Raw genomic sequence first — 27,607 nt, 5'->3', positions numbered from 1 at the left:
AACGTACCTCCTTCAGCCCCCTCGGTCGCCATGGGTGTTGTCACCCTCTGCTCTGTGTTCCTTGTTAGCCAGCTGTCTGTCATCTCTCACTCTATAATTTAATAATTATCCTTCTGAGTTTGGTTAAAACACAAACACAAACTCAGGATTTGGGTTCAAGGACATTCCTGAGCCCCCACCACACCCAGTAACATCCTGGCACGGCTTCTCCCCTACCTGGGTGCTTCCTGAGCTCTGCCACCTTGGAGACCTACTGAGCTCTCCTATTGTTCTGGTTTAGTGATTATGTTCAGCACAACTGACTTCCCTGGATTGTCTAGGCAATCCTATGGCACCAGTGAAAGAGCTACCCAAAGCCTGAAGGTTTATACAGGTAAGGCTTGTAAAGGGGAGGGGCATTGAACACCTCTGAGATTCTCCTTCGCAGCATGGAGAAGCAGAAGGGACCCAGCTCAGTGGAGGCAGGGCTCCTGGAAATTTGGGTGGGAATACTAGAAGGCAATAAGGAGCCTCTCTGTGGGCCAGAAAACCCTCACTTCTGTGCATAACAGACTCAGACACAAGATTAACACTTCAGAGCTGCTGTCCTTTCCATCTATGTAACCTGAAGTGTATGTGTGTATCCGAGCATCTCTGGGTCAAATACAGACATTGTTGTATCACTGACTCCTGCTCTGGTTCCAGAAAAGCTTTGTCAGACTGCTTTGTGAGGACTGCACTTGCCTTGGGAACTTTCCTTCTCCTCCTGTGTTTTGATTGTTTTGCTTTTTTTTTTTTTGTTCTTGTGAGATTAAGATATGATTTTTATTTTTTAAAAGACAGGGTCTGACACTACCACAAGCTGGGCTAGAACTCACTAGGAAGGGAAGCCTAACCTTGAACTGGTGGCAATACTATTACTGCCTCAGCCTCCAGAGCTCACGGATTACAAAGTGAGCCATCATGCAAGCTATCTGTATTTAAAGTTCACACTGAGCTACAGAGTGAAATCCTTTCTGAAAAGGAAATTAAATGGCACTTAAATGTGACTTGAGGCAAATTTCCTGTGTAACATGCAAAACTTCCCAGGTTCCATCCTGAGTCCCCCACACACTTGCGGAAGGCCAAGTCCCTGATCAAGTTCACCCAACAGGATGTATAATCAGGTTCCTAAAACAGTGCCTTCTGGGGAAGAAGTTCCGAGAGACACTAGGACAAGATGACACAGTGACATCGGAGACAAAGGGGATAGGTAAAATTCACAACTAAATTCAGTCAGTCAGAGATAGTGACAGATTCAGAGGCAGAAATCACGGAGATTTAGATATAGAAAGCCAGAGACACAAACCCAGAGTAACATCCAGAATGTGGACACGGGGTACATGGTGACACAGGCCCAGGAAACTACTGGGCACTTGATTATTTCCCCTTCCCTCTGGGCTCAGCTGGTTTTGTTTTTGTTTTTAATCTATATTTTCTTCTACTGTCCCCTTTAAAATTTAATCATTCTATAGTCCTCTAAGGCTGTGTTCATTTTCCTTCAAACATATATGTATATTATTTTTGGCTTTTCGAAGTAGGGTCTCACTCTAGCTCAGGCTGACCTGGAATTCACTATGTAGTCTCAGGGTATCCTCGAACTCATGGTGATCCTCCTACTCTGCCTCCCAAGTGCTGGGATTAAAGGCGTGCACCACCACGCCCGGCTCCCTTCAAATATTTTTTACAGTTTCTATCAGACTAAGTAATATCTATGGCTCTGTCTTTTACATCTTTTCTTTTTATTCTCATCCTTGAAAACCACAGTTAACTTTTCCATTTTCTTTCCATTCTTTCTTCCTTTTTATTTATTTTTACATAGACAGAAGGTGTGCAAGAGAGAGGGAGGGAGTATGGGAATGCCAGAGCATCTTGCTCCTGCAAATTCTATATCCATGCTCCCCTTTGTGCATCTGCCTTTACATGAGTGCTATAGAATTGAACCTGGGACAGCAGTCTTTTCAAGCAGGCTCCTTTAATTACTGAGCAACCTCCCCAGCACCAATTTTCTTATGATCCTATTTGAGTTTTTGTAGCTTCAATTTATTTTATATTTTATTTATTTATATGAGAGAAAAGAGATAATAAGAATGGGTTACTAGGGTCTTTTCTCACTACAAATGATCTTCAAACACATGTGGAATCTTTTACGTCTGGTTTTATATAAGTAGTGGGGAATTGAATCCAAGACCAATAGGCTTTGTAAGCAAATGTCTTTAGCCAGGGAGACATCTTCCCAACCTTTTTACTTTCTTTTTGATGTTCTGTATTCATATTATTCATTATGCCAATATTTTCCCTTACTATCATGTTTTATTCAGCATTCCAGCTTCTGACTCCTTATAAGCTAGGTACATCATTAGAAATTGGAAAGTTTGGGCTGGAGAGATGGCTTAGCGGTTAAGCGCTTGCCTGTGAAGCCTAAGGACCCCGGTTCGAGGCTCAGTTCCCCAGGTCCCACATTAGCCAGATGCACAAGGGGGCGCACGCGTCTGGAGTTCGTTTGCAGAGGCTGGAAGCCCTGGCACGCCCATTCTCTCTCTCTCCCTCTATCTTTCTCTCTGTGTCTGTTGCTCTCAAATAAATAAATAAATAATGAACAAAAAATATTAAAAAAAAAGAAATTGGAAAGTTTCCAAGGCCTTGTCATTTTTGTTTTTCTTTTGCTTGCATATGTGTGGTATATGTGTTGTGTGCATGTATAGTGCATGCACATTTATGTTCAAATAGTCATAGACTGTCTGCCAATGACAGATGCTCCCCCCATTACTACAAACGTGTTTTTTTGAGATGGAGTTTGTCACTGAACCCAGAGCTACCATTTTTTGTTAAGATTGGCTGGCTAGTGAGCTCTGGCAGCTGTGACTGCTGCTGCCACAAAGGGCAGCATACACACATGTGGGTATTATAGGCATCTATGCCCACCCTCAACTGCTTATGTGGGTGCCAAGGAATCAAACTCAAGGTGAGTCAGGTCCTCTCAGGCTTTCATGGCATGCACTCTTAGCCACTGAGCCATCACCCCAACCCTGTCTACCGCCTTGCTTTTCTATGGTATAGTCTTAGACCCTTTGGATTGGGACAAAACCATACCACTGAGAAATTTCCAGTCAACTGAAATTTATTTTCTGGGTTTGCAGAAACTGTAGAAATCCATGGCTATAGTGCTCAGATATCCATCCTCATAAAGGCCAGCTGTGTGTTATAACCTCACATACCCTAAGGCCACATGAAAAAGTGCCAACACCCTTCAGACCTCACCAGGTAGTACTTCAATTCAAGACGGTGGTGCCTTTTTGAAATAATGAACCTTTAATGCTCAACCTATTAAATATAGCTTTAAAACTAGCTACATAGATCTGCATGGCTCTTCCACACAAGCAAGCCCTTCCATTGCCACTCCCCGAAAAGCTCCACCCAGCAGCCTTGATGAGAAGGAACTAGGGTTAAAGATCCTTCTCTGTGTTGCTGTCTGCTGGCATGAGAGCTCCCTCAGAAAGCACATGGAGCTCTGTGACAGACACACATATGAATCTCTCCAAAGCCATCCTCATTTCTTTTTCTTTTTTTGACATTTATAAGATATATTTATTTTTTTCTGACCAAAGTACAATGATTTTTAAATCTTTTTAAACAAATAACTATGAAAAAAGTATTTCAGAAAATAAAATACAAATGGGAAAATTAACCATTAGATTGCTTTTTCTAATTTATTCTAACTACATGTTTAGTCTAGAAAACAAAACAGAGCAAAACAAAACTCCCTTAAAGTACTACTAAAATGAGAAGTGAGTCACATTAACACCAATCTAGCATACGCATCTCAAGGTTCCCTTGCTAGGAATTTTGTTAACATCAGTTAACAATGAATAGCACTGTGTATGGAGCAGAAGGACACGATGTGATCCTGTACCCAGATTCTTTCAGAAGAATACAGACAATTCTTCCAGGTTCTGAACCCCTCCAACTCCAGCCCAAACCTTGGAAGCAGACTTGCATACAACTTTCAGATAACTTTGCACAAGCTGTAATACATCAAAACCTTGGTTTTCCTCTTCCTACAGGAAATGGTCAGTTACTTGATAAATACTAAAACAACGCTAGGAATCCACTTTATGAGTGCATTTACTAAACACCTTGTGTAGGACCTGACTACACAAAAAGCTCTTTTAAATTTGGTCTACAAATTTACTCATTAGTTTGGAAATTTTAAATCTGCAGCAAAAAGAAACAGTAGAAATCTCTAATCTGAACATTTTATAATTACTAAAAAAATACATTCATTCTAAAAAAATATTGTTCACAGAAGGCACAAACTATAAGAGTGAAGGGTCTTTTTAATAAAAACAAAGAGCTAGCTGATTCCCTTCTCTGTCTTATGAGCACCATGATAATCAGAATGAAGCTGACCCTGAACTCACTGTCTACTCATGAACAAACATTAAAAATAAAATAAATGTAACTCGTCTTAGTGTGTATTTTCTAGTCACTAATTGAGATAAAATGTTGAGAGATTAAAACTGCTGTGGGGGTTGGGACAACAGCTACCAAACCAATATTCAAGTGTCATTTCAAGGGTGCTTTCAGGGTTAGCTTTCTTTGTCCAAAATCTTCACAACTTCATCAACAGACTTAGAAGCATCTATTTTCTTGACTTCCCCATTTCTTCATATAAGTCAATCATCGGTTTTGCTGGCTGGAGGCGAGTCTGAACTCTTTTTTCCAAGCTCTCTCTGTTGTCATCACTCCTCCCACTGCTTTCCCCTCTTGAGACATCATTTAGTGCAGATCGCATTATTACAGTCAAAAACAAAATGAAGACACATCCACCTTCCCATCCATGGTCTTGTTCCAATCTTGAAGAGTGTCTTGATTTCTTGGAAATCTCATCAATCAAGATGTGCACTGGCGGCCATTATTTGATCCATTTCCCTCTTTAATAAGCTGATGGTTATCTCAAATGGCACAATCTTTCCTTCTTTAATATGCTTCTCAATAAGCTCACCAACCTGTGAATCTGGGTTCTTCCCCTCATCAGAAGCTCTCCTGCAGGTGTGTACAGCCGTATTCCTCCACGATGCGTAGGCACTGGGTCCCCTTGCGGGCTCAGGATGGCTGAGGACGAACAGGACCTGAGGCTTCATGAGGTGCCTGCAGGTCAGGCAAGAAGCTGGGGCCCAGGACTCCAGCAGCGGGAGAAAGGCACAGGCCGAGCAGTGCCCCTGCCCCCGCTGCCTGCAGACCCCACACTCATGTCTTTTATTATTTTCTCAACAGCTACAGTCTAGTGGACTGTTACTCTGTATACAGAGTGTTATTTGGCTCACTAGGGGTTCATGACCTCCAGTACAGATGCAGGTATTACATCTGGAGACCTTACCTATAACACCCTTTCACTCAATTTCTGTATGGCTTCATTGAAAATTCTTATTGAGCCAATCTATGGATAGCAAGCAGGCCTCTAACAGGTTCTCACATGGAAATCAAACTCACTTGTCAGGAAGCTTACAACAAACATACAGGCAACAAGGGATTGTGCAGGGTTAAAATTGACAAATGCAGAGCCAAAATTATTATATTTATTATATAACATATATTTATTATATTTTATTATATTTCCTTTTTTGGTTTATTTTTATATATTTATTTATTTACTTATTTATTTGAGGTAGGGGTTCACTTTAGCCGAAGTTGACCTGGAAACTATGCAGACTGAGACTGACCTTGGTCTCTCAGTGATCTTCCTACCTCAGCCTCCCATGTGCTAGGATTAAAGGTGTGTGCTTCCCTGCCTGGCTTTATGTTTGCATCTTTTAAAATTTATTCATTTGAAAGAGAGAAAAAAAGAGACAGAGAGGGAATGTGAGTATCAGGACATCTAGCTGCAAGCCCACTCCAGATGCAAATTATCGCCTTGTGCATCTGGCTTAGGTGGGTCCTGGGGAATCAAAGCTGGGTCCTTTGGCTTTGCAGGCCAGTGTCCTAACTGCTAAGCTATCTTTCCAGCCCTGTATTTGCTTTTAAAAATGGCCAATTTATAATATTTTCCTGTGTATGAATTGACACCTTGAGACACCCTGTTCTGATTATAGTTGTTCTGTCATATTCCTATTGAAGCCAGACCATGAGACATTGCTTCTTTCCTCTGAGGAAAAGCAAATTTATCTGCATGTCAGGACTCATATTTACTAAGTGAAATATGGACACTTCTGTGAACATGTTCAGTCTTAAATTTGCCCATTTAACTTATACAGGTCATTTTAGAAGATCTAAATCCAAATGGTTTCAAAAACTCCTGTTATTACTTCCTCAGCAACTATTTCTATTTTTATATTCATGGGCCCCTCTCTAGGCTTCTGTAAACTTGATCCATCCAGACCATCCACCCCAGCATCCCGTTCAGACTTCCACATCCTCATGATGCAAGAATGCAGATATATGGACTACGCTTTCCATTACCCCTAAAGGCTTCTCCTCCTCCATCCTCCTTTTCTACAAAATCTTCTGTTCTTTTTCATGTAAACAAGCCTGGAATGTACCACCCCTACAGCTCTCTGCAGCAACCTGGGTATGCTTAGAGAAAGCCTGGGATTTAGGGCCAACTTCCTGCTATGGTCATTAAGGATATCTCTGAGCTGGGATGAGGGAATGCCCTTTCCACAGGCCCTCCTCAGCATATCACTCAAGGCCAGCCGCTTTCCCAGGACAGTTTCCCTCCTCTTCCCACAACACCCTCTTTGGACCTCATTAACGTCCTGAACTATGTTGCACTTTCCCTAGCCCATGCCTCCCTCTCCTCTTCTATTGATTTTTCCTGGATCCAATGCCTTCATCTCTCTGTCTTCAGATATCACCTGTCTTTTCTACTATTACAAAAAAAAAAAAAAAAGTGTTGGAGTAAAGAAATAATTGGTTTCAGGGTCTCTATCTTGATCCCAAAAATCTCACATTGAGCTCTATCTCTTGGCTCTGGGAACCTTGGGTGACACCCATCTGGCCATGCAAGCAGAGACCACCAGCATGATTCAGGTACCAGGCAACCTTCCACAGAGACTTCAAGGCCTCCTGTGCCATAGCGAACTGTGGGTTGATTCAGGCCCAGTGGATACAAGAGTCAGTATATCTAGATCCTGTAGAGTCTGAGGCATGCATAGGAACACTGCAGCCATAGAGTGGTGTAGAAAGGTGGTTTTATAGATGTGTTCTACCAGCTGGATTGATGGGACTTTTATTAACCAGTGCACGGGGCCCACTTTCCAGCACACCGGGTTTCCTGGATCGAAGCACTGAGAAGTGGAATCAGGACTCGTTATACCCAGCCACAGCCCACCTGTGCACCAGCTGTGTGCGCCTGCGTTTGTGCCACTAGATGTGTCTAACTCTCTGTGACTATCATTTTGTCTAAATCTAGTGTATGACTGCCACCTCCCCCCTTGTTTCTCTTCCCCTTCTGTCTCTGCATTTCTCCATCGCTTCTTCGGGCCCCGAGGTTGCTACCACCTGGACAGCACTGAAGATTCCCACTTTCTGGCTGGAAGACTGTTATTAGACAATTCCCCTCCTTTAGTCAGAGGTGTGTATGGGGGGGCGGGGGGAGGAGGTGTCTGTACCTAGAGCTTTCTGCATGCTAGGAAAAGTATCTGACACTTGGTCACATCCTCAGTTCATTATTTAAACTTTTGTTTGGAGACATGGTCTCACTCTAAACCAGGCTGGCTCTAAAGATGAAATACTCTTGTATTTCCTGCCCATGTAGCTGGGATTTCAGGCCTGTACCTTCGGGACCAACTATATGTCCTTGCAAAAAACAGAGCCCAGGGCATGCACTAGCTAACTTTCTGCCTCCTTGGCTCAACATCCTCCTCCTCCCACTCAAGGGCCCAGTGGCAGGTTTGGAGGTGGGCTTCTGCAGAAGTGCTGAATGTGCCTCTCCTAGCACTACCCTCCTCTACACCATAATCCTGAAGCACAAGTTCGTGCCCTGAGAATGCCAGATGCTCAGAGACTGCGGGTCACATTAGCTGAGAGAGAGAGCAAGAAGACAGACCATGAGCACACTGCAGCTAGGACCATGCAGGAGGGGCAGGTAGACACCTGCTCCACTATTTCCCCTATCACCTTCGGAGGAGAAGAAGCCAGGGACATTGAGGACATGAAGCAGATTGTTCAGTAGCATCTGGTGTGAGCAGAGGGATATGGCACAGAAATAAAAATCTTTGGGTGAACTGTTGCCTGTCCAGCTGCAATTGAGAGATTATGGCATTTGAGATAAGGCCAGCTGACCTGCACTGGGGCAATGGGAAGAATGTAGACTCTTTTGGAGGAGCCTGAGTGCTCAAGAAGTGTCCTGTTCTTCAAAGTCTGCTTTATTAACCCCCTGGATTAACAAATTGGCACCCTACCTGGTACTGTGGAGTACAAAAATGCAGGAGAGGGTCATTGAGTTTGCAGCAAGGTCTTATGTTTTGGAAATGGCCATGGACAGTGTGAAGCAGGTTTTCTGGTTGCCTGCATGGAGATCCCATGGGGCCATGAGGATGAACCATGGCTTGCAGTGAAGACCCAGTGGAGATGCCAGGACCAAGAGATGGCTGCTAAGGAGAGCTGTCGGCCCCAATGAAGTTTTCCAGGACTGTGAGTAGCCTAGCTGGAGGGGTGGAATTGGAACTCCAGAGACTGGTTGCTGGTTAGAATTATTGGACTTGGGAGATTTGTCACTGAGTAGTTGTTGGGCTTGAAGCTACAGAGTTTGATGTTTGCCCTGTTTGTTTTAAATCTTGTATTGGTTGAATATTTCTTTGCTATTCCCAATGCCATCTTTTGCAGTGTGAATATTTATTCTGTGCCTCTATTATGAGTGGAATGGCAGAGGGTCCCTTATCTTGTCCCACCCTGTGGTGTGTCCACAGCTCCTAATTCCAATGTTTTCTTGGGCTTTAACTTGGTCACTGAGTGAAAGGATAGAGATAATGGGCAGGGAAATGGGGACTGTACCTCAAATCTGCTACAGGATACATCTAGTCTGCTTGTTTTTCCTATGGCTGACCCTGTATGTCTACAAATCTGTCCCATCTCTTAACTCCTAATTCTTCATACTGTTTGTTTTGTTCTTTGATGTTTCAGAGAAGTCTTAATCTGTATCACCCAAGCTGTTCTCAAATGGGGACTGTACCTCAAATCTGCTACAGGATACATCTAGTCTGCTTGTTTTTTCTATGGCTGACCCTGTATGTCTACATATCTGTCCCATCTCTTAATTCCTAATTCTTCATACTGTTTGTTTTGTTCTTTGATGTTTCAGAGAAGTCTTAATCTGTATCACCCAAGCTGTTCTTAAATCTTCCTGCCTCAGCCTCTTAAGCACTGGAATTTCCAGCCATGGGCTACAAACTCTCTCATGCCTATAAATGCCAGAGGTTTTAGACCCATTAGCTCTCTCTGTTTTCAATGGTATCTCTCTGTTTTGAAGACTTGGCAAGGGACATTAGTAGACCCCTCATGCCATGTATACAGATAAGTCAGCACACAGCTGTGTTTCTGACTGAGAACACCAAGGACTCTGCCCATCTGGACACCTCCCGTCCATTTTCCTCAGTTGGTGGAGGTTCTTTGCTCTTGCTTGTTCTATGAATAAATCTAACTACATCCCTTCCTGACACAGTGGGAGTGGAGTCCCTTCCCATCAGATCACTTCTTCCTGCTCAAGGCGGCAGCACACCCTAGATCAGAGCTGAGAACTGTGCTGTTACATTCCAGAAGAAGCTCATGAATCCATGCTTCCACCCCTCCATGCCTCAGTTTCCCCATCCAAACCATTCCTTCTTAGGAAGGAGACAGAATTAGGGCTGGTTTGTAGCTACTGAACACATTGGAAAGGGGATGCTGGAGCCAAATCTGCGTGCTCCCTCTTCAGAGCCAAGTGTTCAGACACTCAAGTTCTGATGAAAATTTGAGATGAATTTTTATAGAGGGTTGGGTTGTGGCTATATGGTCCAATTCCTAGATGGCACTTCTCCCATATTTTATGGGCCTATCTTGTCTCATCTGTGTGCTGAGAAAGGCTAGAAGAAGTCATAAACTGGTAGCTAAGGTGAGGGTAAGATGAGCAATGAAGCTAGGAATGGTACTCCATATATGTAATCCTAGCACTCTGCAGGCCGAGACAGGAGGACTGCCATGAGTCAGAAGCCAACTGATACAACACAGGGAATTCCATGCAGCCTGAACTTCATAGCAAGACCCTGGATCAAACACACAACAAAAAGCCTGCACAGGTGGCACAGCCTTTAATCCCAGCTACTAGGAGGCCATAGTTGCACTACTACATGTTCATTTTCAGCCTGGTAAATAGGCTGAGACCTTATGTCAAAAAAACAAAAGGCCTTAAGAACATCATGGTGGGACTAGTGATCCTGCTTCTTCCTTCACTCCTAAAACTGGAGGAGGCTACTGAGGGAGCCAGGGCATGTAGGGCTACAGAGCAGGTAGCTTCTCCCCTCTCTGCCCTGCCCCACCACTCCCCTCCCCATGTGCCTCTGTGGAACCTTCAGGCACAGCGTTGTTCTCCAATGTCCTCAAACGCTCACACACTCAAAAACTCAAGTTTATATCTGGGGAAAAATATAAAGGTTATCCTCAAAGGTTAAAAACACTTAGGCATTGATCATTGCTCATTACTGTACTTTTTCATTATTTGTATTTTGTTTTCTTTTTTAAGTAAGCTCTAACTATAGCCCAGGCTGACCTGAAACATATTCTAGCCCCACAATGGCCTCAAACTCAGAGTGATCCTCCTACCTCTGCTTCCTGAGTGCTGGGATTAAAGGCATGGGCCACAACACCTGTCTCAGTTCTTTTTTGAAATCATTCTTTACAGAAGGAATATTTTCTCCATGTAGGCAGGTTTCAAAACAAAATTTGCTAATTGTTTTGGAATTCTCATCTCTTAACAGGTGATGGATACCAAGATTCGACACTGAGGAACCCCATTCCCTTCTCATGTTTCCCTAAATGTTTGTCATCACTCTATTCTGCCTCATTCCTTGTAGACCACACCTTGACATTCAGACTAACACTGCTCTCCTCTACCAAACCCCTCCTCGCTCAGTTCCCATCTAAATTTCCCCTTCACTCAAAACCCTATTTCTCCAAACTGCCTCCTGCCTCAGAAATGCTTACCACATGCAGTCCTCATTTAGCTGCCCACTGTGTCCTATCAGATCTCACCTCCACATGGAGATCACTGCCAGCAGGAAACACTCACGTTCTCTGTTAAACTGCTACCAGCATAATCCTCAGAAAGCCTCCAAGTCTCCTCTCACAAGGTTTTGCTCTACTTAGTCCTTGGATTTCTGCACTGTGAGCCTCCTTCAGACCCTCTCTTTCCATAGACCTTTACCTCATCCCTCAGACCTGCAAGTCCTCTCTTAGGCCATCACCTCTTCCCTCACACTTGTCTTCTTACCTCACACCTCTCAGGCCTCCTTTTCTCCCACAGATCCTCCTCCCTCACACAGGTCAGTCCCTTCTCCAACTGAAAGACTGAGGAAAATACTTGTTCTACTAGAACATTAAGGCCCCTCAAAGCCTAATGTAAACACAGGATTCTCCAGTGCAGTGAGGAAAAAGCCATTGTAAATTCCAGTGCAGCATTATTTAGAGGCTTTACCATTTCCTGTCTCCTTACGCCTCTGTCTTGATTTCCCCTCAGTGCCCTGTTAGGGTAAAGCAGGTGCAGTGATCTAGACCTGAGTTTAAATCTCACCTCCAGCTCAATCATGACGGCATAGGCCTGTACATCCTACTTGTGGGCAGTGAAACAGCCTTCAGTAAATATTCCACAGAAGTCAGAGCTAAAGGACAATTTCACAGACAGTCTGGGCAATACAGTGAGGTTCTGTCTCCAAACACACAAAACTCTTGTATGGGACACGATTCAGTATTTAAAGGCACTTGCATATAAAGCCTGATGGACAAATTCGATTCCCTATTACTCACATAAAGCTGGATGCCCCCCATCCAAAAAAATGGCTCATGCATCAAGTGCATGTTTGCAGCTAGCTGCAAGAGATCTTGGTGCACCAATACACACATGTACAAACAAATAAAAAAAATAAATAAAGCTGAGTGTGTTGGCACACATCTTTCATCTCAGTACTCAGATGGATGAGGAAGGAGAGGTGCTGTTGGTTTGATGTAGGTCTGTGGCTAAAAGCTGACTTCCAGGTCATTCTGGGTAACTGTGAGTAAAACTTTGCCTTGAATAAAAAAAGCAAAAACAAAAGTGAAGTTTTAAACCCACAATACAGTAAGAGAACGCAATATAGTTCCGTGGGGGAGTACTTGATTGCCACTCCCTTGGTCCTGGTTCCACTCCTTATAGCACTGTCCCAGTAGGATGTCAAGAGAATCTGATTCCCTATTTTGACTCAGTTGGTTGTACTGGAAAGTGGTGCCATGTAACTCTTTTCCAGCCAGTGTGGCGGGCAAGGGTAAAGAGTTGCTGGGATAAGCTGGGGGCTGTTGGTACATCCCAACAGTCATCCCCTGTCAGATGGTGAGGCCTGACAGGATTGTAAAGCAGAGCTCTGTCTGCTGTGCTGAATGGAGGCAGAAGGCAAAGGGTGGGGGCTTAGATGGTGAGTCTCCCATGACTGACCACAGTTGGGATGCAGTCTCTATTCCATACACTGTGTGTCCTGTTATTCAGATACCAACACTGACACCAAGGCTGGGTAGATGCTGCAATGCTGCACAGCTGGCAGCCTGGGTTTGGTTCCCCAGCACACACTTAAAACTGGGCTCAGCGTGGCTCATGCTTCTATGATGCCAGTGCACCTAAGCCAGTGTGAAGCAGAGCCAGGAGCATCCAAAGCTCTTGGGGAAGAGATTGTCTCATTGTGGCCTGTAGTTACCTTGAGGTTTCCTTCTGACTTCAACATGCAGAGACATGCACACATACACATACACACACACACACACAAATGCATTTTTAAAGATGCAATTTAAGGAAAACCCTGAAATCCTGGTGCTATAAGGATCCCACCTAATGTGAAGACAAGAAGAGGACACTTCTGCCCTTCCCCTCTAACTGCAAAGTATTGTCTTTATGTCCCCAAAGCTGATGGCTGTTACCTTCCAAAGGCAGCAGACACCTGAGGGAACAAGAGGAAAACTGAACCTTCTCTTGACGTCCCGGAGCTTTGTGCTCTGCCCACAGCCTGCTGGTCTCTCTGCGCCTCTTCTTATCTATTTCCTCCTCTGCACCTCTTTCTCCCAGACTCTGGCTGTATGCATGCGGGATTTCCCACTAAGCCAGATCTCCAGACTGTTTTAAAAATTACTTTTTTATTTTGGTTTTTACAGGGAGGGTCTTGCTCTATCCAAAGCTGTCCTGCTTTGTAGTCTCAGGGTGGCCTCAGACTCACAGTGATTCTCCTGCCTCTGCCTTCTCAGTGTTGGGATTAAAGGTATGTGCCACCATGCCCTGCTTTCTTTTTATTTTTAACATTAAAAGAAACAGATTAGCCGGACATGGTAGTGCACACCCTTAAGCCCAGCACTCAGGAGGCAGAGGTAGGAGAATTGCCATGAGTTTGAGGCACTCTCAGACTACACTGTGAATTCCAGGTCAGACTGAGATTGAATGAGGCTCTACCTAGAAAAACCAAAAATTAAAACAAGAAAGAGATTAGACTGATCAGAAGAAAAATCACTTCCAAATCAATTTCAGCCAGGCGTGGTGGCACATGTCTTTGATCCCAGAATTTGGGACGCAGAGGTAGGAGGATCGCTGTGAGTTGCAGGCAACCCTGAGAATACATAGTAAATTCCAGGTCAGCCTGGGCTAGACTGAGACCCTATCTTGAAAAACCAAATAAATTAAATAAATAAAATAAAATCAATTACAGGGTGGAGAGATGGCTTAGTGCTTAAGGCTCTTGCCTACCAAACCTAGGAACCCAGGTTCAATTCCACAGTACTGATGTGTGCCACCTGCACAAGGTGGCACATGCATCTGGAGTTGTCTGGAGTTGGTTTGAAGTGCCTGGAGGCCCTGACACACCCACTCTCTATCTGTCTCTTTCTCTCTTTTTCTCAAATAAACAAATAAAATGTAATTTAAAAGGTTTTAAGAAAGCAATTTCACATATTGCATTTCTGTTTGCAAAACAATAGAAAATCTTAAATAATAACCCCCATATCAGTACAAATTATATCTATTCCTTTTAGCATTTATACATTGTTTATGATTTCAAATATAAACAAAACCAAATTATAGTATTTGAAAAATCTATACAAAACAAGCAGCATTAATTTAGGCTTGGCATCCACGAGGAATTCATTTTCATCTTGTTGCAACTTAGCTATACAAGGAAGTACATCTACACTTTATTCTTTGACTTTTGCCACACAAGGCTGTTTTCTAATATTTATAACTAAAATACTGCAAAGCGCTAGCCACATAGTGCACATGGCTGTCATGCACCAATCAGCACTCCAGACCCTGGAACTTATGGCTGAACTGTTAGTAGAAACTGAGTCACACAGACATGTCACCAAAGATAGAGAAGAGAATAGAAAATGTATTCCTGTCGACATGGATTGAGGAGAGTAACTTCCAAAGACTGAGTACTCAGCTCTGACATCACAGGGGTTTTATAGACCGTGTGGCAAACAGTCTGACATCATTATGGATTCTTTACAATAATGGGGAGTTGCAAGTTTCCAAGGTTACATGATTTGTGGGCACAAACAGAATATTCCTTATCAGTAAATCAGTGTTAAAGTACAAATATAGAACAGAAAGCTGTTTATTCAGGGGTGTTTGTGCCTAGGACTGCACTAACCAGAAAATAATACAAGCAGGGTAGTTACATGGACAGGGAAGAGACTTGGGTTCATGCTGTTTCTCTGGTATAAGCCTGGATAATAAAAACTTGTATTCTAGAGTAGCATCTGGGTCTGGTTTCCTTGTTAAATTTCTTTTACCACAGAACGGCTGGCTGCACATTAGATGTTCATAGAAGGACATTAAAAACCTTCCAACCTCAAGTTACAGTGGGCCAATAAAATCAGAATTGGGGTTATGGTATTTTGAGATATATTTAAATGTTTCTAGCAGAATTCAGTATAAATACAAAATATATAAATATAAAACTACTGCTTTGAAACAATACTATATGCAAGTAGCATCTTAAATTTATTTCACATAGCTTGCTGCTGTGTTGTGGGATTTCATTTTTACCCCTGATTCCTAACTACCATTATTTGTTCAACTCAGCAACTGCTCATTTTGTTCTTGATTGAACGTAGTCCTGCAAGTGCCCTGTGAAGTACTGGAAAACTGCAAAGTGTTACTTTCAAAACCTGCCTTATTTTACAGAAGCTGAGCCTACAGTAAACATTTTTTCATATTCTTATAGTTTATACCTCATACTTTCCTCTTCCTAGCATTTTTCATGTACTCACTGTATTATTACATCATGAACCTGTATATGTGATGGTGGTAAGAAATAATGAACAAATGTTTAATTGATCACTAAGGCCACAATTTACATTAGGGATCACTCTTTGCTGCAAATACTTGGTAGCTTTCAACAAATAAATGTCAGGTATCTGGCATCCCATTATTAAGTAGAATAGTGTCAGTGCCCCAAAGTTCACCTGTCTTTTACCTATTGATCACCTTCTCTTTCCATACACAGTACACACAGACACTTCGGAACCACTGATTATTAACTGTCTCTGCACGGCCTCATTAGTTTTCACAATCTTGTACCTTTGGAATGAAGCTTCCATGTTGGATGTCCTTTTCTCGTTAGCAGTTCTAGCTCTGTGATATGAGAAGAGTAACTCACAACCTGCCCTCTCCCCTCGTTACTTTGAAGTGGCAGTTCTCATGCATCATCCTCCCAAGTGCTGGGAAGAGAGGCATGAGCTACTCATTAAGTCACCTCCCTCCTGTTACCTCTCCCTTTCCACCATTCTACCTGCCCTCCTTGCTCTACTGCTCCTCTTTTCCCTCACATTTCATTTTTCTAAACAGTGTTTCATTCTAAGCCAGGCTGACCTGGAATTCACTATGTAGTCTCAGGGTATGACTTTTAACTCATGGTAATCCTCCTACTTATGCTTCCCAAGGGCTGGGATCAAAGGCATATACCACTGTGTGTTTCTCTTTTTATTTCCTCAAGCACCCCATGATTTCTTACATGTAGCACAGTGTGGCCTTGAACAAACAACCCTCCTGTCTCAGCCTGCAAGTGCTGAGGCTGGAGATGTGCTCCCATGCCCTTCCCAGAACTTTTATGGAGGAGGGAGAGTAAGACTGGCACTTGCCATGTAATTCAGGCTCGTTTGGTACACTATGACTAACACTGTCTTCAAACTCACAAAAGCAACCCCACCACCTCAGTAATGAAAAGAGAGAGGTGTGTCAACATGTCTTATAGACCCTTGTTGTTGCCCCTTCTCCCTCTACACTGGCTGACTAAATGACCATGGTCACTGGCATTCCTTGTCCACCTTCCTGGTGAATCCTAGAAGCAGGACCATGTATGAGAACACAGTATGTTTCCAAGGCTGGGATTTCCCTTAATCAATCCATCTCTGAGTGTCCCTAGACCAAGAAGTGCTCAGTGGGGAGAAAGTCTTTGCTTGCATTCCTTTCACCCCAGAGGCACCATGAAACCAGGTACCTACTAAGTGCTCCCAGGAGGAGTGTGCCAAATTCCCTGGGGGATTTCTATGCTAGACCTCAGTATTCTACATTCAGGAAGAAAACAAGCTTATATGGCAGGCAGAGGACTGTGGAGGTCACACTGCCATAACCCTACCTAGCAAGGAAAAGAAACAAGAGGTGGTTATTAAATTAACCTAGTCTCCAAGATGATTCATACACTTGCTGTGCTGTGGCGTCAATATCCTGAGGGCAGCAGGTGACTGCATCCAAGTGTTCAGCACAAATTGAGTCTTAAAGTGGAGATTGGCTCTTTCAATGTCCCATACAGAGAAGGTGATTGGGAATGAAACCTAGAGCCAGTGAATTCCAGGCAAATGCTCTGATACTGAACTGTACCCTTTAGTATATTTGAGAGAAGATCACTAAGTTGCCCAAATTTATCTGGAAAATGTTTGGTATTACAGGATGCTATAAACCTTGTCTATTTTCTCCTGCATATGTCTCCTCATCCAAAAGGTATACAGGCCTACACCTTAGCTGGGCACCAAAAAGGACATACAGGTATAGGCAAAAGGAGATGGGAAGGGGCAAAGCCTCTGCATGCAGCTCCTCCTGAAATCCTGCATCCTCCGTTAATTATCCCAGCTGGACAGTCCACTCTCTATACTTCTTAGACCAAGACCACACAGAGACATATGCCTAAATGGCTCTGAGAGGGAAATTTACATGACTTAAGTGAGCTCAATACCTGAAGGAAAGGCTTCATAAGGAACATGTACTGAGAAACACAGAGAAACGGCAGACAGATGGGCAGTAAAACGTGAGGTCACATTCACATGCCTAGATTAGTACAGTCAAAGAGAGAGCCACAGAGATTCAGAGAAAGAAAAGATTAGTTTCAGAAGTAACAACTTAAGACACAAACTCAGGAGCAAACACAGAGCTTCACAGGTAAGCTGTAACCTTGACCCCTGACTGTGGTTCCTGTGCGGCTGTGAGTGTGTTCAGGAAATACAGGGAAAGAATGACTGCCCTGGGAAAGGGGGTGGCCATGACGACACAGGATGACAAAAGTCACTTCTGTTCAGCTGCTGACAGGGTACCTGGTGAAACCAACTTCTCAAATAATCCCACACTAGTGCTGCTCACTCTCTTCACAGGCCATGACTTTACCCTTTCAATCTCCTTAACCCTCACTCCTTCACGAGATATGGCCTCTAGCCTCAAATCCCATCCAAATTTCATCTTTCCCCAGAACTCTTTCTCTTGCTATGCTGCAGCCACACCACACTGGCCAGCAGGGAACATGTTTCCATGTTGGAGAAGAAAAACACTGAGTCAAGGGCAGAGACTGGCTTCTCTGAGGGGCCATGCTCCCCAAAATAATTTGTTACTTTTGTCATGCTGAAGCCACGCCACAGTGGCCAGCAGGAAGCAACATTATTCCATGGTGCAGAAGAAAAACACTGAGTCAAGGACAGAAACTGGCTTCTCTGAGGGGCCAATGACAGGTGAAATGGAGTAACTTAAGTCACAGGACAAGCCAGGCGCATGCTCCATCACTGAAATTTATACTCTTGGTTTTGGTTTATTTGAATCAGGTTTCATTAGGTAACCAGTTTTGCCTTCAAATACCTCTGTAGACCAGACTGATCTGGAACTTGTGGTCCTCACTCCTGCCTTAGGCTTCTGAGTATCTGTAATTACAAATCTGCACACAGATACCTATTTGGAAGAGAGACTGAACCCAGGTCTCAGCATCTTCCCATTTCACCTTAACAGAGAACTGACGAGGAACATCCAGAGAAAAGGAAGGAGACAAGAAGGAGTGAGACCACCAGGCATGGCTGCAACTGGTATCCTACATCCAGTGTTACCCATCCACCTGAGTGGGGTCTCAACAAGAAAAAATACCTCTCCAAATCAGGGCTACACAGTGGTTTTCAGTGTTTTATATGTAGGTCATGGGGGTCCAGAGAGACAGAGACAGATATGAGGAACAAAAAGGGATGGGTAGCTGGAGGTTGGTGGCTCATGTGTACACATCTCAGTACTTGGATGTCAGAGGTCAAAGGATTGCTGCAAGCTTCAGGTAAGCCTGGGCTATACAATGAGTTCCAGGTCCATCTGGACAATAGAATGTGACACTACCTGAAAAAAATAAAAGAAAGAAAATGAAAACAGGGAAAGGAAGCAGAGTTAAGTATACAGACATGGGGAGATCCAGAAAAGCAGGGAGCTCAAGTGCCCCTAAGCAGGATTGGGGTCCATGCCTCATTACTCTGCCCGAGTATCCAAAGCCTTCCCCTTTGTCTTGTCACCTAGGGAAAAGCACTCAACCCCAGCAGCAGCACTGTTCCCAGGGAAAAACCAGGAAAGCCCCAAAGTTTAGGCCTGTGTGTCAGGGAGAAGATGGAAGAGACTGCTTATGTCCAAGATAGCTGGACCTGCACCAGCCAGGCCCTCCCAGGTGTGGGATGGGAAGTGAGAGAGCAGAAGGAGTCACTTTAACCCCAAACCCTAGTACATGGCCTGGAGCTCTAACTGTGGCCTATTCAGGTGTCTTATTAAGTCTCTCTGTCTCTTGGGATCTCCCCACCAGGCTCTGATTTCACAAGATCTACTTTGCACTCTGAAAGGTCTTTGTGGAAGAGACATATTCAACATATACCACTGCCTGGCCAGATCAAAGTGAGTCACAAGAAAATATACATAAGGACTTGGCTGAGAGGGGATGTGCCTAAACAATGTCACCCAGTAAAGAAGGGCATGACATCTGGATTCCAATCCATGTCTGAGTGACCCCAGTTCCTAAAAGAAATGCAGCCTGGGGGAAGAGGTGGTGGTGAGAAAATCAGATACACAAGGGAAACATGAAGCAATGATTACAGGGACTCTAGCAGAGACTTTTCTGCTTTGAATACTCCTACTTGATGTTTTCATGAGTGTACTTAAAATGCCTAGATTTATAACCTTCTTGTTGTATTACTGTAAATATTTCCCGAGTCAGATTAAGGTACTCCACATTTTTACTCCCAGCACACATAAAAAAAGGCTAAAGCAGGAAGATCACTGTGTGAGTTTGAGGCTATCTTGGCTTACAGATTGAGTTCCTGGTCAGCCAGGGCTACAGTGAGACCAGCCTTTAAAAAATGAAACAAAAATTCTGAAAATTTTACCATGCTGAAACATTGCCTTTGATGTAACCTATATTTGTTCCCAGGCCATCATCTCTCATATTTGGCTCAGAATAAACTCTTCATTGTGTACTTTAGGTAAGAGCTGGAGTTTGACATACATAGCTTCAATACTCAGCACCACAAGATTAAAAAAAAAAAAAAAAAGATGAAAAATCAGCACATATTCTCCCCTGAGAGTTTCAGGTTCCTTTGCATATCCATACCACTGCACTTGGCATTCTCTTCACCCTACTGACAATTTGAGTCAGATAGATGTTGTTTGGGGAATGACATGCACATTGCAGAGTGCTCAGCAACATCCATATCCCCATCCACGAGGTAGGGTGCAGCATTCTATGCCCCACCCTCAATTAAATGGCACAAAATGGGGACTGGAGAGATGGCTTAGCGGGTAAGGCATTTGCCTGCAAAGCCAGAGGATTCCAGTTCAATTCTCCAGGATCTACGTATGGCAGACGCACAAGGGGGTGCATGCATCTGGAGTTCTTTTGCAGAGGCTGGAGGCCCTGCACGCCCATTCTCTCCCTGTTTCTTTCCTCTCTCTCTCTCTCTCTCTCTCTCCTCTGACACTGACTCTTTCTCACAAATAAATAAGTATTTTTTAATTCAAAAAAAAAATTAACAAAAAAAGATCCCTGACTTCACAAAGTATCTGTTGAGTAGTTAAGGCAAACTCATTCTTCTTGAGATCAACCCCAGCAACATGGCCTGTACCATTTTTCTGGTGATACCAGACCAGTTCAGGGAGAAGTACAGGGGCTACATGGAAATGTGAGACATGCTGTGACTTTAGTGTGATTATGTCAGGGAAGTTGCTGAACAATTGCAAGTGGCCACCAAGGGAACCACCTAAAGACAATTCAGAGACTCAATTTGATGAATAGGCAAGAGAACACAGGCCAGAGGGGGGAAGAATTTCAGGGCTCAGAGTGGGCTGGACTACCCACTTCTTGCAGTCAGGTTTGCACTGCTGGTAGAAATCACCAAAACAAAAGCAGCTATGAAAAAAAGAGATTTATTTTGGCTTACTGGCTCAAGGGGGAAGCTCCTTGATGGCAGGGAAAATGATGGCATGAGCACTGGGTGGGCAACACCCCCTGGCCCACATAAGTTGGGCACAGCAACAGGAGAGCGTGCCAAGCAATGGCAAAAGGAAACTGGCTGAAACACTCATAAGACCACACCCAGGAGGCTTGAATTTCCAACTGCCATCAGCTGGGGAGACTAGCATTCAGAAGACCTAAGTTTATGGGGACCCTGAATCAAACTACCACACCACTTCCTGGCATCATACTGGTAAGAATGATAAGGGAAAAATAGAGACATTTTTTTATAAAGGAATCTACACATACATTGGGCATGATTTGTCCTGTGTTAACTTTTGATCTAGATATAATCTAAACAGAGGTTCAGAGGAATGCAAGGGCCACCATCTCTGGTGTGTATGAAACCCTCACCACATGGAGAGAAGAGTCCATAAGTTCACAGGAGACATACAGAACCATTAACACCATAAATCTCAAAGCCAGACTAATTACTTGACCAAAAAAATTTTGAACTGATTGCCTTTCTTTCCCCTCCTGCAATTGTTGTTAGCTACACATGAAATATCAGATACCCCTAAGAAAAGAATCCTTTCTTACCCAAATTTCCAGCTCTCAATAGAGCACAGGTTTAAGGTTGAATTTCTGTCTTTGTTCACTTGCCTTGGAAAGTACAAATATCAAGGACTGAATTCCAGTTTTAGAAACAGAGGGTCACTGATACTGATGACAGTTGTAGAATGAAAAGTCAGGAAATTATGAAGTCACCAATCAGTGGGGTGAGAGGAAATGATGGAACAAGACTTCATACACAAAGCCAATGCCTCATGCATTAGACCCTCAAGAGTCAGATGCATTAGAGTCCTGAGCAATGTCCCTATTTCACAGGCAGTCTGAACTTGGCTGTCTGTTTCTCCACCTGCTTGCCCCTTCTTCCACATCACCATGAAGACCAGACCACAGTTTAGAGGAGAACCAACCCAGCACCAAGTTCCAGAATGGGGAAGGTGGGTTGAGAACGCTCACTCATCCTGCACAAGGCATGTGCCTCTCCTCACTATAAGGAAGACCACACCTACCTACTGCTATCCTGGTGGTCTGAAGTCCACAAACTCCATGTCCAGTGTCTAGTCTTTCAGATATTATTGCCAACTCAGTGCCCTCTCCAGAGCAGAAGCCCAGGCCCCAGCTTCTCAGGATTTCCTCACTGTGAGAAATGGGGTGATGGGTTTGCCTGTCTTTGGAGCCCTACCCACTGGCTGTCTCTTTACTCCTGCCCAGTGGCTGGGAGCCACACCATGCATGTAATGTAATTTTCATGTAGGCCCTATAGTACGCTGCCTGTTGCCTCATATTTGGGCTGTGTGATTCAGGCCATGTTGTTTGCTGTATCACAGAAAACATCCTTGTTCAAGGAGTTTTGATAGGTGCCATTTCAGGAAGTTGAGTAGGTCTCACTCATCTACATATCAAATCAGGAGTCTAAGGAGATGGTTAAAGGCACTTCTTTGCAAGCTTAACAACTACAGTTCAATTCCCCACCATCCACATAAAGGCACATGCACACAGCATACCCACTCCAAGGCCATGAGAAGTGGAGACAGGAGAACCCCGAAGTTTGCAGGCCAGTGATAATGGTGCACATGAATCAGCAAAAACAAACAGTAAAACAAGTGAGACCTTGTGTCCAGCAAAGTGGATGGAAGTTGTCCTCAGACCTCCACATGTACTCTGTGGCATGCACATGTCCATCCACACACAAGATAACTTGAATCAAATCACCTCTCTCTAATGTCATCTTCTCCTAAATTCCTACATGCACCCCAAGTATTGCATTAACCAACCAATGTGAAGGTCTCTCTCAAATAACTGTTTTAGTCATCTCTGTTCCTGGAATACCCTGTTCTTCCTTTCCATTCAGTAACTAACCTAGTCTTCCATTCATGAAGTGTCAGGATTTTCCTGACACCAGCCTGCCCCTCCAAAACTGTCATCTCTTCACAGGTCTAATGGATTCTCTAACAATCTCTACCTGCCTATCGCCAGGGGCACCTTTTGTAGACACCTTTTCCCAAATTACAGTAAGCTTATTAAACTTAGGACATTCTAAGTTCTCATAATCATACTCAGTAGTGCTAGATATTCATTTCTCACATACCTCAAAACTTTTAGGATTTTGGGTTGAAGCCAGAGGCTAGTAAAGCCAAGACTTCACTTATTCTCCTTCCTGCTTTGTCCTTCTAGCATTTAGTACCTAACACTGTTTGTGTTTTTTTTTTTGTTTGTTTGTTTGTTTTTTGCTGACCACATACACAGGAAAATGAAGGCAATGGCCGTAAGCACATCACACTGTGATTAGAAAATCTGAAGATACTGGTGGGTGGCACGCCAGAGCTGGGTTTGGGCTGTGGCCAGGCTCACATGGCCCCTCTGCCCCGCCTGAGGCCCCTACCTGATGCTAAGAGGTCTCACTTGCAAGCAGATCGCCATGGTCGCCTCCACCACCACCACCTCCCCAAATAAAAAAGCTCAGGAAAATGAACTGTGCGGCTACCTCCTCACCATCCGCACCTCCCTGCCTTGGAGTTTACAGTTTCCCCAGTGCTCTGGCCCAGCTGCAGCTCTGTGACGTCACGGGCTGTTCCACTTGCCCCTGGCATGGGGGGGAGTAGAACCAGCCATGCCTGATGCGAGGGCAGCCTGAGGCAGCTGCACCGAAGCGGGGACTCGCAGCTCACAGGGACCACGCCTCCCACCTACGCACGCGGCACACGCAGGACTCCGGGGCCTGGGGAGGCCTCACGGGTCAAGGCGACTCCTGGCTGTTAGATTCCCCGAAGGCCACTGTGTGCGCCTGGCAACACTGCGGCCAACCCACAGGGAGGGCCCGCCCGCGGGCCGGGGTCCTGCAGCCCTGCCCAGCTTCCCTGGCCCGCCGCCCTTCCGGCCTAGTCCTCCAGGTCCCCCCCTTCCTCCCTTCCTCTCCTCTCTCCCCCTTCCTTGTTTCCCTCCCTCGCTCCCTCCTTCCTTTCCTTCCTTCTTTCCATTCTCCCCCCTTTTTCCGTTCTTCCTTCTGTTTTCCCCTCTCCCCGTTTTTCCTTCCTTCCTTCCTTCCACTCTTCTCCCTTTCCCCTCTTTTTTCTCCTTCCTTCTCCTTTTCCCTTCCTGTCTTCATTCTTTCCCTCCATTCTCCATCCTTTCCTCCTCCTCCCTCCCTTCCTTCTTCCCCTTCGGCTCCCTTTCTTCCTGTCATCCTCTCCCTTCCTCCCCGCTCTGGGGTTGGCCCTCAGGCCGGGAACCTCCCACCTCAGCCTGGCTCTGCCGCCACCTGCACCGCGCGGGTGGTACGAGCGGCCGCGGCTGGGTGTGGCCCTCGCAGGCCTCCGTCCCCCCGGGCCGCGCGAGGCTCCTACCTGCCGCGGAGCGCTCTCGCCGGCGCACAGGCCCGCCATGGCCGCCGCGCCGGGCAGCCTCCGGGGGAGCTCCGCCGCCTCCCCGCGCCGCTCACGCTCCCTCGCGCCGCCCACGCCGGCCCCGTTCAGTCCGCAATTCGCTGACCGCCTTCCCGGGCCTCACGCCGCCGCCGCCCGCCGAGCTGTGGAGAGCGGCTCGGGAGCAGGAGCCGGGCGGCCGCGGCGCCGTGACGTCACGGGCGGCTCCACCTGCCGGGCGCGGGGGAGGCCGGAGCCGTCCACGGCCGGGGGGGGGGGGCTTGGCCGCCATCCGAGCCTGTGCGCCCCTCAGGCGCTCCGAGAGCACGTGCAGGGGTTCCTGGAACGTTAGTGGGTCTCGGGGCCACCCCGAGATTCACCAGTCCAACCCGAATATGATATTAATAAGTACAGGCATCTACTTCTGGCCAGGACCACAGTTCGAGCCGGGAAGTCCAGAGTGCAGCCCCCAGTCATATCTGGTCAGGGTTTACAAGGACAAATTGCTAAAGCAGTCTACGTGACAAGAGTCACAAGCCTAGTTACAAAGATGAAGAAAGCCAGCTGTGGTGGCACATGCTTTTAGTCTCAGCATTCAGGAGGCAGAGGTAGGAGGATCGCTGTGAGTTCGTGAGTTCGAGGCCACCCTGAGACTACATAGTGAATTCTAGGTCAGCCTGGGCTAGAGTGAGACTCCATCTCGAAACCCTCCCCCCCCCCAAAAAAAAAGAAAGGTGAAGGAAAAAGAAAGGTTAGTGGTTATGTCATTCAAGCAGATGGGCTGGTATTGTGCATAACAAAGGTAACATTTGTAAGGTACCACATCCTGCACACCAGTAACGTTTCTTATCCATCACAGTACCTGGAGTGCTGCGTGTTGTGTGGAAGTAGGGACTTTGGAGTTCACAGAAGCTTGTGTGTCCCTCACATATGCAGAGAGCAGGTGAAGCGGTTCCTGGAGTGCATGTGTGTTGAAGCAGTAACTTTGTAGTTCACACCCAGAGCAGATGAAAGGGTTCCTGGTACCTGGAATTCGGAGGTACTGGAGCAGGGACTTTTCAGCTCAGAGTTTGTGCCCCCGACCCCCACTTACCCAGAGAATAGGTGCAGGGACTCCTGGGGCCTAAGGAGGCCTGGTGTGATGGTGTGACTCCAGAGACCAGAAGGTCCCACAAGGCCCACTGTGTGCACTTGACAACACTATGGTCAGCCCAAAGGGATTGACTGTGATCAGGCCAAAGTTCTGCAGTCCTGCCTTCCTTCCCTTCCTTCCTTCCTTCTTCCCTCCCTCCCTCCCTCCCTCCCTCCCTCCCTCCCTTCCTTCCTTCCTTCCTTTCATTCTTCTCCCTTCTCTCCCTTACTCACTCCCTCCGTCCTTTCTTTCCATTGTTCTTCTCACTTTCCTACTCTTTTACTTCCTTTTTTCTCTCTCACCCCTTTCTCCCTTCTTTCCTTCCCTCTTTTCTTCCCTTCCTCCCTTTATCTTTGGCTAGCTGGGAACCTGGAGGCCTGGTGAAGACTCCATCTCATGTCTCCTCTGGGCAGTCAGGATCAAGATATTGCCTTCCTCCCTTGTGCAGTTCTGGCACACAGAAAGCAAGAGATAGACATGAAAGGCTGGGACAGAGAAGCATGTGGAGGGAGGGAGGGTGTGTGTGTGTCTTGGGAGTAATGAGATGAAAAGCAGCCCTGAGAACAAGCAGAATATCTCACCAACACAAGTGATTTTTTTTTTTTTATTAATCAGTGGGAAATGTGCATGTAATTATACAAGAAGAACCCCACAGGGAAGTTCTATCTTTTGATGTTTGAAGGGATTTATAAATAGTACAGAAGCCTTACAGCATCCTAATGCCCTAGCCTTGGCAGCCTTGCCAGCCCCCTTTCAAAGAATAGCAGAGACAACAACCCCTTAAAGGCTATTCCAAGTAGTTGGGCACTGCTGCTCTTGCAAGGCCCAAGTTTGAGGGAAGTGAAGGGGAGGAGACCTGGGAAGAGCACACAGGTGCTTGGGTGGAGGTGAGGAATTTGGGGAAAGTTCCTACTGGGAATCCAGGCCAGGTGTAACCGGATAGGGTGTTGTTGGCTAGGCTGAGGGCACTGATCCCAGACATGCCTCTCTCACTGTTTAAGGTTGTGGGCTGGAATGATGGGTTCTAGAGAAAACTCCCTCAGGGGTGTCTGGAGACAATGTACTTGGTAAATGCCCAGGGTGGGGAGGAAAGTGGCTCTTGGACACAGGAATCAGGAAGTCAGGCTAGAGACATGGGAGGCGTAGCTTCATGTGTGGTGTAAGTGAAACCTGGACTCTCAGCAGCTGCTTGCAAACTTGAGGTGATCCCAGATCATAGCTAAGTCCGGTCAGAGATGGAGCACAATGGATCTTGCTCTTGAGATCTCGAAATCTGGAGGCAGACATGTGGAGGAAAGATAGGCAATGGGGTATGGGCAATGGCAGTGATGGTTTAAAACTGGGAAATGGCCTGGGATGCAGACAGACCTCTTGGAAGAGGGGACTGGGAGGCTGAGAGGATGGGCACAGTGACACTCACTTGTCATCCCAGCACTCATGAAGCAGAGGCAAGAGGATCATGAATTCAAAGCCAGCCTGGGATATATGTATAGCAAGACCTGGTCTCAAAAAATATTCTTGGGGACTAGGGTGATAGCTCATTGGGTAGTGTTCCCCCTTTAAGCCTAAGGACCCGAGTTGGATCCCCAGAACCCATATAAAAGAGACCGGTGTGCTGGTGCAGGTTTGTAATTCTAACACTGAGGAGGTGAGATAGGAAAGTCCCTAGGTCTGAGTAGCCAGCCAGTCTAGCCTATTTCATGAGTCTCAGGCCAGTGAGAGGCCCTATCTCAAAAAAAAATGCTGATGGCATTCTGGGGAATAACACAGAAAATTGTCTTTTACCCCCACTGTCTGTGTGCACACATGCTTGCATACACACACGCACTGTACACACATGAACATACACCTACACATCTGCACACATATCACATCTTTTAATTTTCAAAATATTTTTATTTATTTGCAAGCAGAGAGAGAGAGATACATGCCTATAGGATAAGCACTCCAGGGCCTCCATCCACTACAAATGAACTCCAAGACACATACACCATTTTGTGCATCTGGCTTTAGGTGGGTGTGAGGGAAATGAACTTGGGTTGTTAGGCTTTGCAGGTAGGCACCTTAACCAGTAAGCCATCTCTTCAGCCCATATATCA

General features: G+C 45.4%; 1 protein-coding gene and 1 pseudogene across 1 annotated transcript in view; both read right to left on the bottom strand.

The window, feature by feature from the left end:
• Positions 1 to 27,607, bottom strand: part of LOC123456275 (zinc finger protein 585A-like) — a 649,667-nt gene that overhangs the window by 33,236 nt on the left and 588,824 nt on the right.
• LOC101599936 lies at positions 4,608 to 5,162 on the bottom strand (annotated as a pseudogene).

Source organism: Jaculus jaculus, chromosome 20 (genome assembly GCF_020740685.1).
Source record: "Jaculus jaculus isolate mJacJac1 chromosome 20, mJacJac1.mat.Y.cur, whole genome shotgun sequence".
In the NCBI taxonomy this organism is placed as follows: Eukaryota; Metazoa; Chordata; class Mammalia; order Rodentia; family Dipodidae; genus Jaculus; species Jaculus jaculus.
This window is presented reverse-complemented; position numbering and strand designations above follow the sequence as displayed.